The 23017-nt window shown below is 36.0% G+C and overlaps 1 long non-coding RNA gene across 6 annotated transcripts in view; it reads left to right on the top strand.

Moving 5' to 3' along the window:
- Positions 1 to 23017, top strand: part of LOC145683448 (uncharacterized) — a 1457912-nt gene that overhangs the window by 543061 nt on the left and 891834 nt on the right. For all 6 annotated transcript variants that reach the window (XR_014131102.1, XR_014131104.1, XR_014131098.1 and 3 more), the window contains exon 3: positions 11350 to 11411. This is a non-coding gene — a long non-coding RNA (uncharacterized LOC145683448). The remainder of the gene's footprint in view (positions 1 to 11349; positions 11412 to 23017) is intronic.

The following is a 23017-nucleotide window of genomic DNA, read 5'->3' as shown; positions in this document are numbered from 1 at the left end:
AGATGATGCCACTATCCAGGGCCGGGCCTGATGACTGTAGGCATAAGCCTGATTTAAAAAAGAAATAATTGACATTTCCTGTTGATTTTATAGTAATTGGTAAGTTTTGATAGTATGTACCTCTGTGTATATCATGCGATCTCTAAAAATCATTATCTGATTCAAAAAGAGAGAGGAAAAAGCAGAAAAGGAAAAAAATATACTGTTCGTTTCTGTTTTTATCACAGCAATGTTTCGCCAATCTAACCTTTAAATAAAATAGTCATATGTAGTGGCATATTCACGATTTTGTTCCGTGCTAACTTTATTCCTGGAAGTGTGAAAATTCTGCAAGATATTTCATTTACTTTAATATAGTAAGATTTCGGGGAGGGCTTAATCCCGGAAGCCTCCCTTAAATATGCCACTGGTCATATGTAGCATTGTGTACACCTTTCAACCTTATCAAGTTACCTGACATTGGTTTTATTTCCAACCAAAATAACGTGTTTGTCTCTCTTCTAGTGGCAGTAGCGTACCCAGGAATTTATTTCGGGGGGGGGGTCCAAACTAAATATGAAGGTATTTTATATTAAAATTCCTAAAATTGCCCCTAAAATTAGGCTAAATTTTAAAAAAATCGAAATTTCGGGGGGGGGTCCGGACCCCCCGGTCCCCCCTGCTTACGTCCCTGGTGGTAACATAAATGTGTAATTCGAGAGAGACTGAAAACTCATGCTATTGAAGTTTAGCATGAAAAGGCTCTTTTAAGGTTTGATTTTGATTTTAATAGTAAGTATGAAACGTTTCGAGCCATTTTCACTAGCCGTTAAAGAACCACCTTCAAACAGCACCTTCGGCAAGATATTCCTCAGTGTATTTCGAATAAGCATATGCACACATAGATACCTGCAATTCGGTCGGTCGCCAATAGTCATGGAGAGTCTGTTTATCATTGTGTAGGGGAAGTGGGCAAGTACGTGCTAAGAAGGAACGAAATCAAAGTTACTGGATTTGACAATTTCCATACACGGTAAGTGTAGAGTTGGATATTTATACGTAGATATTAGGCTCTGGTACAATTTCTAATGGATTTTTCCTGAATAAATAAAATATTTTTCTTAATTTACCTAAACTAATTTATAATGAAAGAACTGTTGAAGTGAATCGCTGTATAGGTTAAAGGAGACAGTAATGAGAATGAATGAAATTATGAAATTAAGAAAATAAGAGGAAACGGAAGAACCCCGAGAAACCCCACGCACACAGTATTTGTCCACCAGAAAGTCCACTTGGTGCAAGTTGAAAATTTTACATCGGAAGATAGGTACATATATAAGAAAGATCTATTATACATAATAATGGATAGTAAAACAATAATTGGAAAAACAGATTTATTTAGTTTAGTGTGATGTGTTTTAACTTCGTTTTAAAGTTTTATATCACACCATCTCTTTGCTCTGCGAAAAAATCAGATCCTCTTATTATTAAAGAAATATGGCGGAAGATTAGCAGCGGCGCAAATATGTCTTCAACATTGGGGGGTAGGACAGGTAAGATCGTTCCCATATTTTTTTTCCCCCTTTTTAAGCGATGTTCAAAATATTTATGAAGTTGCAAAACACTGCTATGAGGGATCAAGGGAGCAGAGTTGTCTTGAATATTGAAAGCCGGGCAGATTTCAGGTTTATTCTGGAGGACATAAATTTAATCTCGTTTTCCTTTGTGACAATCGGACACAAGTCGTCATATTTCTCCCCAAAAACACATTTCAAATTGGATTATTGGGAGGGACAGTTCCCCCAATTCCAAGATTGGAGGGAACCTGTCTCCCTCATTCCCCAGGATTTGCGCCAGTAAAGATTAGAATTACCAGTTTTTCCTTTCATTCGTTTTCATTTCTTTTATCTTTTCTTATTTTCTTCTTTCTCTTTTGTTTGGGTGCTGAGAACCCCCACAAATGTCTGGGGTGTTCGAGTCTCGGAGCATCCAACGAATCGGTGTCCCTGAGGTAATCGTTGGAGAAAACCAGATAGTAGTGTTGGGAGACGGCGTTCACCAGTAGGAACAATTAGGAGAGAAAACAGTTCGAAACATACGTATCATACAATAAAAAAACACCTTAATTCGCAGATTTGTTTCATAATGATAAACAATTTGTAAAATTATTTTTAACATTTATGTATTAAAATTTATCATCTAACCTACTTTCAAACAGAATATGTTTTAAAATATCAATAAAAGAAAGTTCCTGACGTGGACGTACAGCTTAACAATGTGTCTGAACCACATGAGCTCCCACTACGAATCGAAAAATGAAATAAAAAAAATCTTTGAGTTTTACGTCCCACGGTTATGCCGATTAGGCTAAAGGAGACGGTGATGATGAGTAACTAATGAAATAGTGGAATGAAGAAAGTGAGAGGAAACGGGAGAACCCCGAAAAAATTCACGCACACGATGTTCGTCCACCACAAAGTTCACTTGGCGGAGACTGGGATCGAACCCGGGACCCCAAGCACCAGAGGTGAACGCTCTACCACTGAGCCACCGCGGCCTCCACTACGAATCGAATCCCGGTCTCCGCACTGAAAGCAAGTACGTATACTATAAAACCACGAGGAGCTCTACTTCCCAATTGACTTGCGATCACAATTGTGAGCCACAAAGTAGTGTTTTGTGAGTATGACAAACGAAGGTGTTATATATCCATACCCATTCCTGGCCAAATAACTTAGCCACCTCCAGTCTGTGAGTGTTGTCATGAATTTAAACCCGGCTGGATTACTTGCCTCAGGTATAAATCTAAGTAGTGGTTTGAAGCCCACAATGAGTTGTAGACCCTGTCTTGTGTAACTTCAGTGCTGAAACGTGACAAGATTAACCAAACAATTAAAATTTCTGTTTCTTTCTCTAGTCATTGCGTCAATAACATATCATAGACTGTCAAATCTGAAATCTAAAATTGAAAGTGACTATGTTTGTCACTCAATCTCTTGAACCATCTAAACCGATCTTGATCAAATTTTCAACATAGATGAGTAAAACTTAACTCTTGAACCACCCGACTGATCTCGTTCAAACTTTCCACATAGATGAGGTTCGGATCTGGGATGGCTTTTATCATATTACTTTGACGATGCAACTTAGCAGAGGGAGAGATATTTAAAAATCATAGCAAATCACCGATAGTAGTGTCGAATCCTTGGTTTTCGGGGTCGCTGAGATGAACAGTGACACTTCATTTGTCTGACCACGAAGTCTTGCACGAAATTCGAACGTCTCATATGTGCATCTTAGTGAACAACCCTACTCCTTTTTCTTCAATTTTAGGCCTAATATTTAGTAACGTTGAACATGTAGGTCTATAATTTTTAAAAAGATCCAAATACCAAATTTCATATCTGTAGCATTTAAGAGATTCCAAGGTATGGTATCTTATTACAAAAGATGCAACCCTTATTTTCCACCTTCCACATCGATTTAAAAAAATCTTCCTTAGTGGTACCTTACATCACAAATATACTTTCCGAATTTGAAGCAATTTGGCCTGGGCGTTGATCAGTCAGTCAGGACTTCTTTTACATATAAAGATTTGGCGATGTTAATTTATTTTATATTTGCACTAATATTGTAATAGAAAACTATAAAATATGAGCGACTTTTGATATAGACAACAGTTTTAGAAATTCACTTAGAATCTTATGGCCTTCTGTCAAAATAGATGTGTTTTAATCTTTTTTTACCACATGAAGAGAAGCAAAACTGGATCTAAGTCTGCAACACTGTTCATCCCCTTGTGCATCGACCACCCTGCGTGGTTCCTTTCCCTCATCCCTTTCCCGTTGTCATGGTGACGAATTCTTCAGTTTTACCTTCCAATGTCAAATCTGTTTTCCTGTTTCTCTCCAATTGTTGAACCCAACGCCGATAATTTTATTGTAGTTCCCTTCTTTTATTGTGTTAAGAACGTTGTCAACAACAGTTCCGTAGAAGTTTATTCAGCTTCATTCCCAACCACCATTGTTAAACGAATTTATTCCAAAAGACCGAAGAAGGAAACGAAAGATGAGTGAACCAATAAGTTAACTGCATAAATCAATAAATTGAATCCAAAAACAGCAATATTGAATTCAGCATCGACCCATATGATAAATACTGTATATTTTGTTTTAAAATTTTTAGCGCTTCAAATTGAAATAGTATACGGCCCGATGTAAGAAGTAATTACAGATTTATAAAGTTTATTAAGGGCTCCTAAAAGTTTAAAATTTAGTACATTCGAGCTGCTCATAATAGAGTGAGTTGGTTTAAATTCTACAATTATTATTAGCATATAACGAATAAAATCAATTGAAAGATGAGACAAGTTCCAATGGATAGATTTCATTATGATGAACAAAATAAGAAGGATAAATGTGAATTCGCACGCGTGATTTTCAGTATTTTATCAGTATGATATTACCAAAATGACAGTATGGGGAATTCACCAGTGATATAGTAGCTGGTGCATAGGGTTCCGGGTTCCATTCCTGCTGGCAGAGCATTGAATTGGTACACATTACGGAGTTCAGATTTTACTTTAAACTATAGGACAACATCACATATAGCCTCGGTACTGACAAAGTGTGTGTTCTAGTTTGTTAGACTTCAGCGTCTATCGTTAATGAGATTTATCCCAAAAAGAGAAATCAACCATTTCTGTTTTGATTTCTGTTGAAAAAAGAAATCAACATTTATCACTATAGAGCAAAGACGGTAATACATAATGTGAAACAATTTTTTGTATTAGAATAAGCTTTCCTCGAACACATTTCATTTCCAATCTAATCTCGGTACTACAGTCTGTAAGAAACATACATTACACTGTGCAACGGGCGCTGAACACGAAAGTGACAATAAAAATGTGCTCCTGGCTAAGATTTACTTATAATTACACAATTTACATGTTACATGTAATGCTATAATAATGAAAGTGTAAAGGTAAAAGTCACAAAACATTGGAATGATTACGGAAATAAAAATAACTATTTTTTATAATTTCTTGGACGCTGAACAATAAAACGACAATGATAATATGCTCCTAGCTCAGATTTAGTGGTAATTACATAATTTTATCTTTTTCATATAATGCTATTATAATGAAATTGTAAAGATAAAAGTCACCAAACTTTGAAATGATTTCGTAAATAGAAATATCCGTCCCTTATAATTTTTGGGCGCTGAACACGAAAAACACAATAAATATGTGTTCCGAAACAATTTAAATTTTGCATATAACGCTATGATAATGATACTGTAAAGATAAAAGTAACAAACGTTAACATAATTACTGAAATAAAAATAGCTGTCTCTTATAAATGTTTGGACATTGAATATGAATATCAAAAGTATAACGTCCTCCTGGCACACTATCGGTGTAATAGCACTCTTAACATTTTGCATATAGTGCTACAGGACAAGAACTGTATTGGTAAAAGTTACATAAAGTATCTGTTTTAAACACACTGTCTCTTTGCTTGTTTCTTGTGAGGAACATCTGGAGCATCTCTTGGAATCATCCAGCAGAAATCCGCTAACATTGAAACTGACCACTTTCCTTCATAATGTTGTTCCATTGCAGAAATGTCCTGGTGAAATTGCTCTCCTTGCTCGTTACTGAAAGATCCACAATTCACTGGAAAGACACCAAGGTGGGAATGGAGGAAATGCATTTTGAGTGATATATTGCACCCAAGTTTCTCGTAGGTAGATAACAATTCTTCAACTAATTCTTTGTAATTTTCGACTTGGTGGTTGCCCAAGTATCTGGTACAAACATTGCGGAAACAATGCCACATATGGAGCTCATCAACATTGAGAATAGATTCAAAGACTTCGTCTTGCAATAGCTCGCGTATTTGAAGACCAATAAAAACTTCTTGCTTTATCTTTTCCCTACTTAGGCGCGGAAACTTTTGGCACAAGTATACCAATGCACGTTCATTCCTGTTTACAAATGCCTTCATGAGTCGAAGTTTGATGTGCAATGGTGGTAGCACAATGCTTTGTGGGTTCACAAGAGGAACATTTGAAGTGTTTTTCGCCTGGCAACAAAGCTGTTCGTCGCGGCCATTCTTTTTGATTGTAATGGGCATTCTTTGCACGACTATCCCCCTCACATTTGTAACAACTGTACTTTACTTTATACAGCCACCCTGTAGACCAAGCAAAATTGCGATCACCTTAAAATCACCACAAACTAACCACTTGTGTTCACGATATTTTATACGGGAACGCGTTCCAACATGGGATAACTTTCTTTACCTAGGGGTGCATAAGCAACAAGGAATTGATGTTGATTTCTCCTTACTGTTGTACAGGAGCATAGCCTTAAGGCTTGCTTTGGAGGCGTCTATAAACAGTCTCCAATCTTCTATTTTGTACGGAATCTTCAGTTTCTGCATCAAACCTGGAACATCATTGCAAAATACTGACTCATCGGTGCAGCAAAAATATTGTGCAAGATCTTTTTGACGATCGCGTACAATTGATACTCTAACTGTATCCTCCAGAAAGTTCCACTGCTGTAACCTAGATACTAAGAGCGCAATTTTATTCTTTGGCAGTTCTAAATCTAATTAGGTGATGAAGCTCCGCTTGTGTGAGTCGGTGTGGTTCAGGATAGTTGGTTTCCGGCTCAAATAAAGGATCAGTGTCACTGGTACCTGAAGCAGATTCACCTTCACTTTCATTCGCTGTATCATTTTCCGTCGGAATGGTAGCTGGGAGATCGTGAACAGGCAATCCTTCTCCATGCGCCACTGGACGAATATCACTGGGTATTCGATCTTCCCTTTCTTCTTCGTATTTATACCTTTCTTCAAGCACGGCAGCATACAAAAGTAGCAGTCTGTACTTTGGTTTGTTGTTTCACGCTAAATTGCGGGCACAGCAAAGCGCATGGAAATGTTCTTCCCATGCATCCAGGCATCGAAAGTAGATGAACAACTCGTACATCAAATGTGAGGAGCCCATGATTTATCCTGGTCTCCAACACGACACCTAAAGTATAGTAAATATGCTCTTCGCACTGCAGCAGTCAATGGCAGCTTCCTAGAACCACAACTCACGTCCGCACGTATATAGCACAAGCTGTCCACCGAATTTTTACAAACGCGGGGCATTCCTGCACTTTCCTTGAATCACTGACACTTCGCAATGAAAACAATATGTGCAATAGCGATAATGTCCTCACTCACTACTTTCAAACTACTGGTTCACCAGTAACACAAACAGTCTGCTAAATTACTGCTTGAAGCACGCCACGAATACGATTAGAGACGTTGACTGGAGTTAGTTGCAACTTGCAATCATTGCCTCACGTGACTCATGAGACGCTCGCACTAGCTGTTGATAAATTACAACGTTGCCAAGTCGAATATGCAGCAAATACTTGTCAAGAACGACACTTTGTACGTGTAAAACAATAATTTCAAATCATGTACTTATAATGCATGTACTTTATATGCAAAATATAAAACGCTAAATTATTCAGCAATCTGAGCCAGGATAAATTTTAAGTGCAATTTTCGCGTTCTGTGACCAAAAATCAATAAAGAACGGCTACTTTTGTTTCTGTAAAAAAAATAAAAAGTGAAAATGTTAAACAGTGTTATCCATATGCTACATAATACTGACTTTTTCCTCTTTAGATGTCACATCATACATCTAGGTTTTTGTTACTCCGAGACTTAAGGATCTAGTCAACACGAAAATTACCCTTCTTTTGTAATTATTGATGAATAAATATTAGTTTTGTTCCACATGAATAGGTATTTAGACGAATTACATTATAAATTAACTTTCCTGAAAAGTACAATTATTTATACAGTCCAGTAATCAAATTATTAATAATAGTAAGCTTTGCGTTTTCCCTTAAACTGAAGTTTGTGTGTATGGCTTTATTTTGTTGTCAGGCTGCGGTTTTAAATTCTGTCTTCGTTGCTTTCTGTGAACGATCGCATTGTTGACACTAAAATATAATTGCATTCAGTTAAGAGGATAACTCATCATCATCGTAGGTATTCTGCCTTTATTGGCAGGTCACTTGCCGCAGCTGAGAAGCTTCCATGCTCCACGGTCCTCCGTTAACCTTTTCGTCTTCGCGTATGATCTTTCTGTTGTAATATCATCCATTAATTGTAATCTCCTTCGCCCCCTCCCTCTCTTTCCCGCCACCATACCCTCTAGGACGTCCCCCATGACACAATCTCTTCTTAGGCAATGTCCCAACCAGTTTCTCTTCCTCTTCCTAATAATATCTAAAAGTGTTCTTTTCTCACCCACCATTTCTAACACTCTCATTCGTTTTCCGCTCGACCCAACTAATTCTTTCCATTCTTCTCCACACCCAAATTTCGAAGGCTTCCAGTCGACTTTCGTCACCTTTACGTAATGTCCACGTTTCCGCCCCATACAGGATAACTAATGATACTGAATTCTCATTGTATATAAAATTAATATGAAACCGTAAAGTGAAATATACTGTAGTCTGTACTGAAAGAATCTAGTATCAGTTCATACCATTTCGCACGTATTGCTTAGTGTACTATAGTAGTTTCTTGATTTTAATATATATATATATAATGAGACTGCTTCGGACAGTCTTGGGCGTTCGGCACATAGGAAAGTATATTTGGCTGTGGATTGTCATATGTCTAAATTCGATCACTTATCTTTGTAGCTTTAGTGTCCTAACTTATTTTTGGCTCGCCGCTGTCTTCCCTTCTCTAGCTAAATTTCTACTTCCTCTTCTCAAGATTTTTTTTTTTAATTTCAACCTCCCCCAGTTTTGAACTTGAGCAAATCTTTAAAATATATCTTTTGAACCTGAATTACCAACTGAGATGTCGCGAGACACGATTCGTGGAGGTATTCGTTGATGTTGAATACTAAGGGACCGTTTTCCATCACATTTCGACCCACTGCGATAGCGAGCGATAGTTCAGTATACGATAAAATTTTGCTTTCGTTCCTTTTATTATTATCCGTTTGGAATTCTCGGTTGGATTATCAGTCATCTCTACTTTTGTTTCCATTGGTAACCATAAATCTGAATGTTGTTGTAGTTGTTTGGGCCCAAAAGCATTATTAACATTATAGAGTAATATATTCTGAGTTTACATGCCTGCCTCGCACACTAAATATCCACTATTTTAAACAGAATGCTTGAGAATATGAATTTTATCATTATGTGAGGTCAGTTAGTTGAATTTGTGATATAGCCAGATTCTCTTATGTGAAGTGTTGCAACCTGAAAAATTTGTTTGTCGGGGTTATTGATTTGAAGATTAAATGATGATTTAGTATATGTATGTTGAGATATAAATGCGAATTGAATATAAATATATTAAAGTGAAATGTATAATGTTTAATTGAGTAGATAAATATGTGTAAAGGGTCTTGGTACCTTATCGCGAACGGTTGTTGGTTGCCAAAGTTTCAAAAGTATCAGACGAATGTAAAACGTAAGTTTTAAAATACCGCCGCATGTTAGATAATTTCCTTCAAGCATTGTGATATTATTAAGTAATGTATGTAACTGTTAACATCTGTCATTATCCTAACTGCATGTAGCATGGTATGAAGGCAGGTCAGCGTTACCCTAATGTATTATTAAATCTACCCTCAAGTTCGTAAACCTGAAATCCTTTTGTGAAAGTACATTTCAATTCCATCCCTCATATACGAATCCTCAAACCTGAACAGTGTTTCCACCTCAGTAATCGTGCTCTCGATACAAAAGAAAAGTCCCTTTGGACCTGGAAAATTGTCATTTCTCTATATATTATGCGAATATAACGACAAATGAGTACATCTTGTGATAGAAGGTGATAGTGATTTAAAGATAGTCAGTGAATGGAATAATAAATGGAATGACCAGATAAGTGACGTAGTCACCGTGGTATTAGTGACGAAACTTTGTTCTCTTAATCCCGGAAATGGGAAAAATGTATAGATAAATACTTCTACACACCGAATATGTGTCGTTTAAAATTCGTCAACATTATCTGATGTGTGTACATTTAAATAAAATGAAGTTAAAGCATGGACATCAAAAAGGTGCTTTGATAATACGTGTGACTTCACATATCGTCTGAACGTACGAGCGAGGACTCGTTGGATTTTTTTCTTAGTTTCTTTATATGAGATACAGACTCATTGTAACCACTATTTTGAATTTTATATCTAATATTGTAGAAAGATTTATATCTTATTTTGTCAACATTTAAATATTTTTTTCTTAGTCTATCTGTTACTAACGAATATCTGTATCTACATAGCTATAATTCAATATTAGTTGTATAATAATACATTTATATGTATACTTATTTGCATGTTCACAACATTTTGTATTTAATCTTTCGATAGATGTAATAAATGTCCACAAATTGTAGTTAGATTATGGTTGCTTTAAAACTGATTCACCTATAACAATACATTGGCCTGTTTGTATGTGTGCGTGCGTGAATGGGTGACAATTTAGTCTTAAGTAGTAGCATTTAATCTTGATTTATGACGATAGTCTTTATAATAAGTGTGTAATAGCATGTTGTGTGTGTATTGGTGCATGGCAGAAATCGTGATAGATAACTAACTCTCAATTTGCTCTAAATCAGTTCTGGGAGGAAAGTCAAAATGACGACAGTCTTTTCAGGAATCTCAAAACTTCTGTTTGTGGAAAATATGTACATCACTTTGATTTTTTTCTTTTCCTTGGCTAATTCAAATGTGTGTTTGATCTCTACCATGGATATTCAGATACTGGAATAAAGCTTATTTAACGTTTGAAAATAACAGACAAACGATTAAATTAAAACTTCTTGTCACCTGTGCTGGGTTAGGGCAACTCCCACTTGTGCAGTTGCCTGGACCCAGGTTGGGGTAGTATGAGGGAATATGTGTCTCTTCAGGATCATTTCATAAAAGATCTTCAAGAAATAACATTCGAGTAGGAATCACCTTTTTAATAACTATTCAAGTTCATTTACCATATTTCCATAATTATCCAGTAATCCTTTATCTCTAGTTCCTTCTCCCTTTCCTCCTTTCTCCTACCTTCTCTTCTCACTCTTTCTTTTCATCTTTCTAACAAAATTGAAGAGGGGTCGAGAGTAAGAGTTGTCGCTATAGACACGGTTATTAAATTGCTTTGATATTTCTCTTCGGAAGTCCGATATGAATTAGTTAATCCTACAACATACATATGTAGCAAAAATTCCAAAATTCATTTATTTTTTATTTCATATTTACTAAAATTATTAAATTGAAGATTAACATATAGCAACTATCCCCCGTTCCACTCACAATGATGTTTCTCTTCAATAGGTTGACTTCAAGTTGACATCGACTTAATTGGATTCAAGTTATCGTTCTTCCTCGCATTAGAGGTAAGTGTTGTACCACTTTCTTAAAAAATATTATTCTTTTCTAAAATTCGCCGCAACTGGGATATTCTTTTTCTCCATTGTCTTCTAAGCAATTTTATTCAGTAGGGTCCTTGCTCTGGTGTCGCACGAAATGTGGAAGGAGACCGTGGTCCATCGGCGTAAATCTCTCTTCAACATTGCGGGGCGGGGGGCAAAAGACCGTTCCCTATATATATATATATATATATATATATATATATATATATATATATATATATATATATATATTATACGATGGTCACTACGAAAGTTTTGAGATACGCATTGTTGTGGCATAGTATTTGAATTCCAACAATTACGTTCGGTAGTGGTATCCAGTGCGGAGAAGCGAAACAAGTTTCAACTCGTCTCGCTTATCGGCGTGGCCGTATCGCCTTCACTTGTTTGTTGATGTGAGCAGTATTCGGCTGTCTAGAATGGAGCTCGAAAGGGAACATTTTCGGGCAATGATCCTTTACGATTTCAAAACTGGTTTGAACGAGACACAAAGCCTTAACCGTTTGCAGGGGCATTTGGGGACCTTGGTCCTTCCCGTGCTACAACAGATGAAAACATTGCCGCTGTGGAACAAATGATTCGAGAAAATCCTCGAACAACTTTCAAGGACATTAAATCTACAGCGAACATTGGATCGCCAGCAGTAACAAAAATTTTTCATGATCATCTTCGGCTCAGGAAAGTTTCATCTCGTTGGGTGACTCACACTTCGACTGAGCAGCATGCGTGTGGATGGTGTGAAGAAATGCTTGCAAGATTTGATGGAGGCAATTCTCGACGCGTATCTGACATTGTTACTGGTGATGAGACTTGGATCTATCAATTTGACCCTGAACTGTTGCAACTGTTCCACTTGAAGAACAAAGGACTGTTACTGCTCAGTGGTATACCACTGTTTGCCTAACAAAAGTGTTCCAGAAGATTCGGGAACGGTGTCCAAAAACTGGATTGCGTGGGATCCTGCTTCATCGTGACAACGCGTCCGCACACACGGCCAACTTCACAATTCAGTTTTTAGAATCTACGGAGGTCAAACTTATGACTCATCATCCGTATAGCACTGACCTGGCCCCGTGTGATGTTTTCTGTTCCCCAGGATCAAAGATCGCATGCGTGGGAAGAGATTTTGCAGCCCTGAAGAAGCACTAGTGGCTTACGAGAATGAACTTTCAACACTTGAAGAAAAAGACTGGCAACACTGCTTCCAAAAGTGGTTTTCGTGGATGCAAAAGTGTGTACAGTGTAATGGTGAATACTTTGAGAAAATGTAAGTGTTAAATTGCTTTTAAGTATATAAGTTATTTCACATCTCAAAACTTTCGTAGTGATCCTTATATATATATATATATATATATATATATATATATATATATATATATATATATATATATATATATATATAGCGATGTTCAAAATATTTATGAAGTTGAAAAACAATGCTGTGGAGGATCAGGTGATATGGAGGGTATTGTCCGTAGGGTCCTTACCCTCTCTCCTCGTACCGTTCGATGTATATAGACTGTTGTAAACATGTAGACATTTATTATTATATGTTTATTGTACGTGATACTGTCTGTTTATCCCCTCAACATTGCTAGGATCCGCCCAGCCCGCCTAAAGTTCTGACTTGATAGGTGACTGGTTGGGAGTATATGTTGAACATGAATGACCAAGAAGTATGACTAAAAATATAGTGCACAAAGAAATGCAGTGCAACATAATTGACTGTCCACGTTAGATGGTTGTGGAGAAGTATTGGATCGCATTTTTATGCTGACAGTGAAGGGGGGCAAGGCAGAGAAAGTCCAATACATCATTATACACTGAAAGATCAGTTCAGAAAGGTGGGGGGGCTATTGCCCTCTTGCCTTTCTACTCTCCACTCATGTCCTTGACCATGTCCATGATATATTGCTACGCTATTCACCTCAAGTCTGGCTTGTATGTGTTCATACCTTCTATAGAGCTTTGCCCCTACGCTATATTCCACTCTTACCCGCCATTCTCCTCTGTCGTTACATGATAAGACTCTGTCCTCACTTGTTAGATTATTGTCGAATGTAATTTCACATTGTAGTGTATGTTTAACTGCGCTTCTATGCATATTTTCATCGAACTCGCTCCATATTTCGTATCATTATCCACAACGTGTTTCGTTGCCAGTGCCCCTACTCCCTTCCATAAGTACGGAACGGTTGAGATCGAAAGTTTTTCCCACCTATGGATTTTCTTGTTCACTAACGCAAATCGATTGACCATAGTTTCGTTCCACATTTCGTGTTACACCAGAAAAAAGTCCCTTGTTAGTCTAGTACAACAGGAATACGAACGTAGCGACTTCGAGGAGAGTTGAAAATGGCTAGGCTTTTCATTGGAACTCGAACCCACAATAGAACGCGTCTTGCATTCTGAAACCTACTGCTCGAAAGCATTCGGCTATTGACTTCTTCCACCACTGATTTACTGGATTTTTCTTACCAAAAAAATACACAATTGGACTAATTCTTCTTGTGTTTTTGTAAAAGTGTTCTTAGGAATTTAAATAAAAATTCTCTTTGGTTTCAATGAAGCTAATGAGTGTATGGCGTACTTGCTGATTGATTGTTCAAAAATTACGAAAACATTTTAATATATACGTATTTATTTCGAAACGAATTACAGTATTTCTCTTGTATTACGCGAATAATTTTTAGGACTTCAATACAACTTCCATTGCTGGCTCCTTTTAGGAATTACAGAAGGAAAATATCTAGAGATAGGCCACGATTGAAATGTACGGACTAACTAATACAAGATGTAGGGTAAAAGCTACAAAGAAATAAAAAGTCTGGGTCAGAATAGGGAAAGGTGGAAAGTTGGCTGAAATCGATCGAGAGATTGCTAAACTAAGATGATGATTGATCATAGAACATTTTTAAAACACGATGGACAGATTGGAATGAGAAAAGTTCACTGTCTAATTTGTTAATCTGTTAAGAACTAATTTTAACACCAAGTAGTTGGAATGACTGTGAAACCTCAGAAATATATGTGCAATACTGTATAAAAAGCCAATAGTTTAACAAGACAAATCATGGATTATATTTTTAATACAGGGTACAATCCATCCCAGATTAGTAGGCTAAATTCACCGCTCATTTTTGACTGATTTTAATGCCAGGCACTTGCGATTTCGGAAAATAAATCAAAGAAAATAGTATATAAATTGAATCAAAAGTGAATGAGTTTTACGAGTTATAGTGAGACTTTAAAAAAAAAAAAACACTGTATAATATAAATCCATTTCTTTATTCTTTCCTGATTTAATTTACATGCAGAGTGGATAATTGGGAAACCTCAAAGAGAGTGTATGACAAATTACACCCAAATCGAACATTTTTAAAATTAAAAGTATGGTGCAACAAACTTTTTAAATTAGGAGGTATATTTAACCCATTTCATTTTTGGAAGACTTTTAATTTCAAGCTGTGGAGATGGTCAGAATGCCCTAAAGTAACTATAGAATATGTGTTACCATAATTGAATATTTTCGTGTGGTTTATATTAGGAAATTGTGTGGCATACATAATGTTTAAACATCAACATACGGATGGTTTTTATTCCACACCTTTTCTTGTTGAATTGCAACCCCAAACAATAAGATTATTTTTGCAAATTGAAGGAAAGCAAATACCAACTTTTATTAAAATTAGAATGGATTTTACGAGGAGTTATCGTGGAACAGATGGACAGAGACACAAATGCTGATCTAGTCGAATAGTAGAAGCTTTGTTACGCTCTCTTCAACCATTGTGTGTTAGCACCATTGAAGAGGCATGCGAGTGCCAGGTGATTTAGAGCGCATGAGGAAATTCACAAAGCCGTCATGTAGCTACAGGCGTCTGACATTAAATGCTGGCAAACATATTGTGATGTACCCTTGAAACAAGGGTTTAGACAAGTATGGAGGATATGTGGAAAATAATGCTACAGACTACAATATTTTACAAAGTAATGTGATGTCATTACTTTACTTGTTGAACCCTCATATTTTGTTGTGCACAACACATTCAAGTGATTCCATGTTGTAGTAAATGTTATTAATGACATCGCTATTATACAAGGACGTGGAACACTGTCACATATCATACTCAAAAGAAAATGCGGTTTTCATGTCTACAACGTTTCATTGCATACTCTGGAATGAAAAATGCATGTATAGTTAAAATGTGGAAGTTGCTTGTGCAGAATCTGCTTGAGACACGAAGAAATTAAGAGTTGGAGTTCATAAATGACATGGAAATTCGAAAAACACAACTGTTGTAAATTAAGATTAATGAATGTTTACTTTCTAATACGAACGTTTACTTTTTAATACAGATAATGGACACTTCACTCACTCAATCTCTGATTTATTGTGTTTTCCTTGTTACTGTAGCTGAGAGCTAATATGGTGTTTGCAATACGTGAGGGATAACATGCAGATGATGGTTTATATTCCACTTTAAACGGTTTGTTTCAGCCTTCTTTCATAATCTTACGTTAGTGTTACCTGAAGTCGCACATCAAAAAATACAAAATAACTTGTTTTTGTAGCTAATTGTCAACATGTTTGAGATATATCAATGAAAGATGACATACGTGAAATAAATAATTATGTTTTCATCAATACGAGCACATAGATGAAATCCCGAATAAAATTTAATTAGCTTTCGAAGAAATAAAAGGGCTGCAGTAGCTCAATGATTGAGTGCGCGTCTTTAGTGCGAGAGGCCCCTAGTCAGTAATTACGGTGTAACTTTAAAGGATTCGGAGATATGTACATCATATTATAATAGTCAAAACTTGCATTATGCTCTTCTAAGTCGAATTTGTGATAATGCTTCCTTTGTAGTATCTTATATCAGAAATCCTATGCAATGTCCAAGCTTCAAGTTTGTAGTTTAAGCAATTTGGTCTGGGTGTTTGATCGTCAGTCAGGTAGGACAACTACTTTTATATGTAGAGATTACAAATTATAATGTATCATAATCGCAATAGATACTTATTATTCAGGTCAATATTAAATTAAGTTTTAGTTTTATTTCAGTAAGTACGAAAAATTAAGATTTTTTTTGTCATAATACGTAATAATAGGTTAAATGGATTTTTATGGAGAAGGTGTGATTGGTCTGCAGTATTTTCAGATTTTAGTGTCATTTGATTACATTATTTGGTTTAAGTACGTTATTTACTTCGTATAGTGCTTCAGATTATTGGCATCATTAAAACAAGTACTAATCTTAATTACGAGTACAACTCGAAAAAAAAAAATGGGCCGCGGTGGCTCAGTGGTAGAGCGTTCACCTCTGGTGCTTGGGGTCCTGGGTTCAAACCCTGTTCCCGCCAAGTGAACTTTGTGGGAACAAACACCGCGTGCGTGGGGTTTCCTCGGGGTTCTCTCGTTTCCTCCCACTGTCTTCATTCCCCCATTTCATTCATCTCTCATCATCACCGTCTCCCTTATCCTAACCGGCATAAGCGTGGGACGTAAAACTCAAAAATTTCATTTCATTTCATTTTCATTCGAAAAAAAAGTACCCCGGTTTGTACATGTGCGAGAAATAGCTGGGAAGAGCGACGTCAGACCTGTGGCACTGTGCGCAGTAGTTGAGAAGGTTGTGTTGCAGTTTACTCATCCGCTATAACAACTGAAAATGAACACTCCAATACCAAAACCCGCCAAATGTGAAGTGCGTGTAGTAATACGATTTCTGAATGCGAAGAAACTAGCGAACTGTGTTGTGTTTACTGACCAAACGTGATGAGTGAAGGTGTCGCACGTGAATGGTGTCACATGTTTGAAGATGGACTAACTGACATGCACGATCCGGCAAGAAGTTCCACTATGATGTTTTTTTTATCATCATCCATATAACCCAGATTTGGCGCCGAGCAACTGCCATTTCTTCAGGTATATGAAATAATGGCTTGCGTCACACCACTTCGACAATGACAACGCGCTTCACAATGCTGTTAGAGGGTGCTTTCTTTCCCAGACGGGATTTTTTTTTTTTCAGAAGGAATTTCAAACCTTGTAAAATGTTAAGGCTAGTGCCTCAGTTTGAATAGTGAAAATGTTGAAAAGGTATGTAATATTGTACTTTCGTAATCTGTATAATAAAAGTTCTATAACTGCGAGTGTATATCATTGATAACACTGTTTTCTCTTTATAGAATTTCCCTCGTATGTTACACTCATTCATATCAGTATATTTTCTGTGTAATGATTTAATGCGTTATAAGAATATATTTCAAGATTCAGTATTTACATTCTCTTTCTTTATTTTCTAAATCAAGCATTGCCATTTGCTTAATGGCTAAACCATAGAAGTATTAATATCTACTATGTGAGTATATATCTTATACGTTCATGCTGTTCATTTTTCATTGTTTTATAGTCTTGTTGATAGTCCGTTGTTCCTATGAGATACAGTAAATTTAGACTAAATCACTAAACGACGTTTTATTTGAAGCGTTCAAACTATCCGATTTTAGTCTATCTTCAAGCGATGTAGAAAGGAAGAAAATACCTAAACATGAACGAAAACTTACTCCTTTTGTAAACCTAGAAAATGATGTAATACGATATGTACAGCTACCTGTTAAGATAAAATGGACAGTGAAGTATAGTCTTGTTCATTATTGCACTTGTAAGATGTTACTCAGTATAAATTACATTTAATAAGATATAGCCAAAAATAATGATTAACTCCTCCAATTTGATCTTTGTGTAACTATAATATTTTACAAATCATTCAGTTTAACGTCCCACGAATATATTTTTTAGGCTAAGGGAGCCGGATGAGTAAGGCAAGTTAATGATAGAATTGGTGGAATGGAAATGTGGGATGAAATGGAAGTACCCTGAGAAAACTCATGAACATGGAGTTGTCCACCACAAGCTTACTTGGCCGCGGATCGAGTCAGGGACTCTACATATCAGAGCTAAGCGCTCTACCACTGAGCCAATATAATATTGTCCAAAGATAACAATCGCTAAACTATATCGAGGGGAATGAAATTAGGTCCTTAAGTCTCATGTGTAGCTTTTGATAAAATCCAAAAAGTCGAAATTTTATGACGTAAAAGTGTTCTGTCGTTTGTTGTCTATCTATGCAGTTGGCAGTTTTTGTTCTGTTGAAATTATTTGCGTGCTCTATGTGATAAAACACATTGTTAAGTAGCAGATTGTATCCATCGTTATTTCATTCCTCTTAACAGTGACATATGCTCCTAATAATCACACACTCTTAAAAGTGACGCCAATCGTACTTGTAATAGCACATAATAACTAAAGGATGACATGATTCGCGATTTAATTTAATAAGTGGGAACGAGAATGTTTAGCGTGTTGTCCCGTATCTTTCATTTACGTAGTTGTCTTTGTTTATAGCAGGGTTGATTTGTTTAAAACAAAATGTTTCAAACAAGTGTTTAAAACATCTTTAAAACGAGGGTTGTTGTTTTATTCAGTTTGTTTTAAACATTTTAAAGAAATTGTTTTAAACAGGTTATTTTTCGAAGGTGGTTGGACATGTTTGTCTGACTGAAGAAGCTAATTTCATTTTCTAACAAACAACCTATCCTCCGTAGGATGTGTGCATTGAGCAAATTGCAAGCAGAGTTATATACTTATTATAACAGCAATTACTGAACGAAATTCTACTCATCAATGTGCGTATAACTAAACAAACAGAAATTCAAGTGAAGTATTTGAATATTTCTTAATTTCCAGGAATAACGGAGGTTAAACACACTATACACTATTCTAAGATCCAAATTCACAAATTCAAAACTTGAATACCTTTTGGTCACTATCATTTCCATAATAATGAACAGTTCTCATATCATAAGCTATAAGAAGTACTCTGACAAATACAATACAACTTATAGAAAAGAGCAGTGACTAGCATACAAGGAGCAAATGACATATTTTAACTAAACAGTTTTCAAGATATATCTCTATCTGCAACATGAATAGCTAACTATGATTAGTGTCTACGGCATAACAACACAATTAACCTTTAGACGCCCGCCAGGGATTTTAACAAAATGGTAGACTCTCACGCTCGGGCTTCTGGTGACCTTCCTAATTATCACCGTAATGGATTCATTTTATATAGGAAATATTTCCAGTAATATATATCTATATCTATCTATATCTATCTATATCTATATCTATCTATCTATCTATCTATCTATCTATATATATATATATATATAATATATGCGCAGAAAAACATTCATTGAATTAGACATTCTCTCCCCTCCCCCACTATACTACCACGTCCATATGCAAATCATTTTTGCTGCACACATCATGTATACGAACAAGAATTATGCTTTTATACAACTTCAGTAAAATATATCTTGTCTTATATGGAATATTCCTGAAAAAAAATATAAATTAGCCAAATGTTTGACCCCTCTTCCCCTACAAACAACAAGTACGCATGCAGGTCACTATCATGTAGGGAACTACTTAATTGCTTCACATACCATTTTTTATGGATGTATCACAAAGGGGGAGGAATACCTCCAAAATCTGATTTAAAACATTTGAAGAAAAATTTTAAAAACAAACTTCATCCTCGCCGTACATACGTACCCCCTACATATATAAAATGCATACTGGGGGAAATCTTCATCCTTCAAAAATACTTTGGTACCAAATCATCTTTCTAGATTAATTACGGACTGAGCTATTGATGTTTACTGTAAAAGTAAATGTAATTTACGTCAAAAAACGGAAACTCCAAAAATTGGCTGTTTCCCCCTCGCTGCTCTCCCATATTAGCAAGAAATACAAATACACGATATTAGCATGCAGTGGCCTACTTCATTGCTTCATTCCTAATTTTTATGAATCTCCCGGTTAGAATGCTTTTTTAGGCCAGCCACCCTGAATGAGGTTTTCCTGAGTTTTCCTCAATCACACCAGGTAAATGCCGGGGTGGTACCTAACTTATAGGTCCTAGGCCGCTTCCTTCCTTCCCGAATCATTTCTTCCTTTCCTTTTCCCGGATTGTGTGCTCACCGAGGGAGGTCATCCCTCTAAAATGTGAATGGCTAAATGGTTTTAGATGGCGAAAGCCCAGAAATCTAAATCCTAACTTAATTTTTATGAATCTATCCCCCAAGAGGGGAAAAAACTGTTAAAAACAAACAAAAAACACGATATTTACCCTTCCCCCACCGCTACGTGGTACACCCAGATACATGAAAGGCACACCGGCGAAAAGCTGCATCTTTCAGGAATAAGTTGGTACCAAAATCATCTTCCTGCCTTAATTAGGGATTGAGCTATTGATGTTTAAAGCCCTGACACAGCAGTTGCGTCAATTGGGCTTTAAAAATTAAGAATGCAGACGACCAGTAGAACGTAACACAAAGAAACTAAACTACATATTCCGTGAACGGAGATCGGGAACGTCCCGATTTCTTTCTCCGGAATTGAACGCTTGGACGGGTCAAAATTAGGGAAGTTCCCGAAATTTGATCTTGGGGTTGAATATGGATGGCAAGCAATACCTGTGAGCGTGTACAGATGTAATATATATGCCTTTCTAGATTATTGTTTTAAACAAAATAAACATTTTAAACGTGTTTTCCTTTGTTTAAAACAAAGTACTTTGTTTTAAACGTTAGAAATGTTTTAAACATAAAAAACGTTCTTTTTTTTTTAAAAAAAACGTGTTTTTCTCAACCCTTGCTTATGGTTATTATATGACCACTGTATATATATAAGTGTATCCCGATTAAATGTATACACTCCTTGAATGACTGTCTGTAACACTAATAACTATTATGATACGGAAAAGTTTCAAAACTCATATGTAATGAGAACAAGTGTAGACACCAGCCATTTATCGAAAGTACTCAAATTGTTTGGCCATTATGGTCCAGACACAGCTAATAACGCTGACGTATGGAATCCAAAACGTTTCTATGGGCACATTCATTTTCAATTGTTGCTTTCAACTCATTGATTTTAGCTGACCTTGTACTAATAAACATTATGCTTGACTTACTAGGACAGAAAAAAATTAATAAGGGTCAAATCCGGTGAGCGTGGAGGGTGGTCGATACTGCTTCTTTGTCCAATTCATCTGTTCGGTAGGTGTTCGTCAAGATAGTAGTGGGTAGGTACTGGAAATCATTCTGGAAATACCATTGTTAATAATTATGAGCTGTTAAAAAGGGTAACATTTAAATGTAAAATGTAAAAAGTGAAAATGATTGAACATTTTTTCGAACACCCTGTATATTAGCGGACCCAACAGACATATAACAATAGTAATTATATAATGACTATAAGCAAAGAGAGAATATATATATATATATATATATATATATATATATATATATATATATGTGCGTGCTTGTCCTTTGTATAAATGTATTCCTTTAAGCAATAACAACAGCAAAAGTTCCTTCCTCTCCGGTTGAAGTGTCTTAACTTCTGACATTGTAATGTCAAATAACGGTCGAGGGAGAGAAGCTTTTGGTTGTAGGCAGCAGCGGAAAATCACACTACAGCCCTGGAGAAGAAAATTGGATCTCGACCTCGTGTTTCCCCATTCCTTCGTCTTTGGTTGTTCAAACATTTCCACACTTCCTCTCTGATCCCTGTCTCTAAATCACTTCTGCTCCAAGACTTTTGTGACCATCCTCGTTTTACATGTTTAGTCTTACTGTGTCTCTATATTGAACACAGCAAAACAACTTCTGCAGTCTGATTCGCAAGAGTCGAAAGCAATTTTCTGACTTGATATTCTTATACCACAATCCACATTCTATATATTAAATGAATTTATGAAGTTTTGAATTTCAGTAAAAAAATGTTTAGTTTTAATATATTGAAACGTGAACACATTTGAAAATTCATACATTTTACTTACTCTTTTCTTTCTAAAATACAGAATGTTTCCGTGACCATAGGCCAACTCTGGTAAGAGTGAAGATATGAAAAAGAAAGAAAGAAACCAAACTTGTTGGAAATCGGGCGTTTACAATCTAATATAGTGGAATTTTTCTAATCGTGCCAGCCGTTTGTGCTCCACACACTGTAACGTGCTCTCTGAAAGCTATGCCATGGGCCGTCGGCAAAATCAGGAGAAGACAAGATTTTATTCAATACGAAAGGTTTTCTATTATTGTTAATAAAATACTAAGACTATGATTAAATTATAAATAAAATGCAACGCATATACCTTCACAAAAATGTATATTTTCCAAATGTCAATAATTAACCACTGAAGGATTAAATAATCTATTCAAGATTTGTTTAATATTTCTAGGAATATTAAATGAAAGCTGATGTATATAACTGTAAATAGACTTATAATAGCTAATTCGGATAACGAAATATACAACAAGGCTACACAGATAATACATATTTTAACGAATTATAAGTCAGCAAAAACTGTAATTACAAAATCGTGAAATTACATTCAAATAGTTGAAAATTTTAGTCAAATAATACAAGCAGAAACAGAATATATATATGTAGAGCCTAGAGATAGAGATCAAAATCGTGGGACGTTAAA

This window comes from Thermobia domestica, chromosome 4, assembly GCF_964235325.1.
Source record: "Thermobia domestica chromosome 4, izTheDome1.hap1.1, whole genome shotgun sequence".
NCBI lineage: Eukaryota > Metazoa > Arthropoda > Insecta > Zygentoma > Lepismatidae > Thermobia > Thermobia domestica.
Note: the sequence above shows the minus strand (reverse complement) of the source record. Positions and strands in the feature narration are given on the sequence as shown.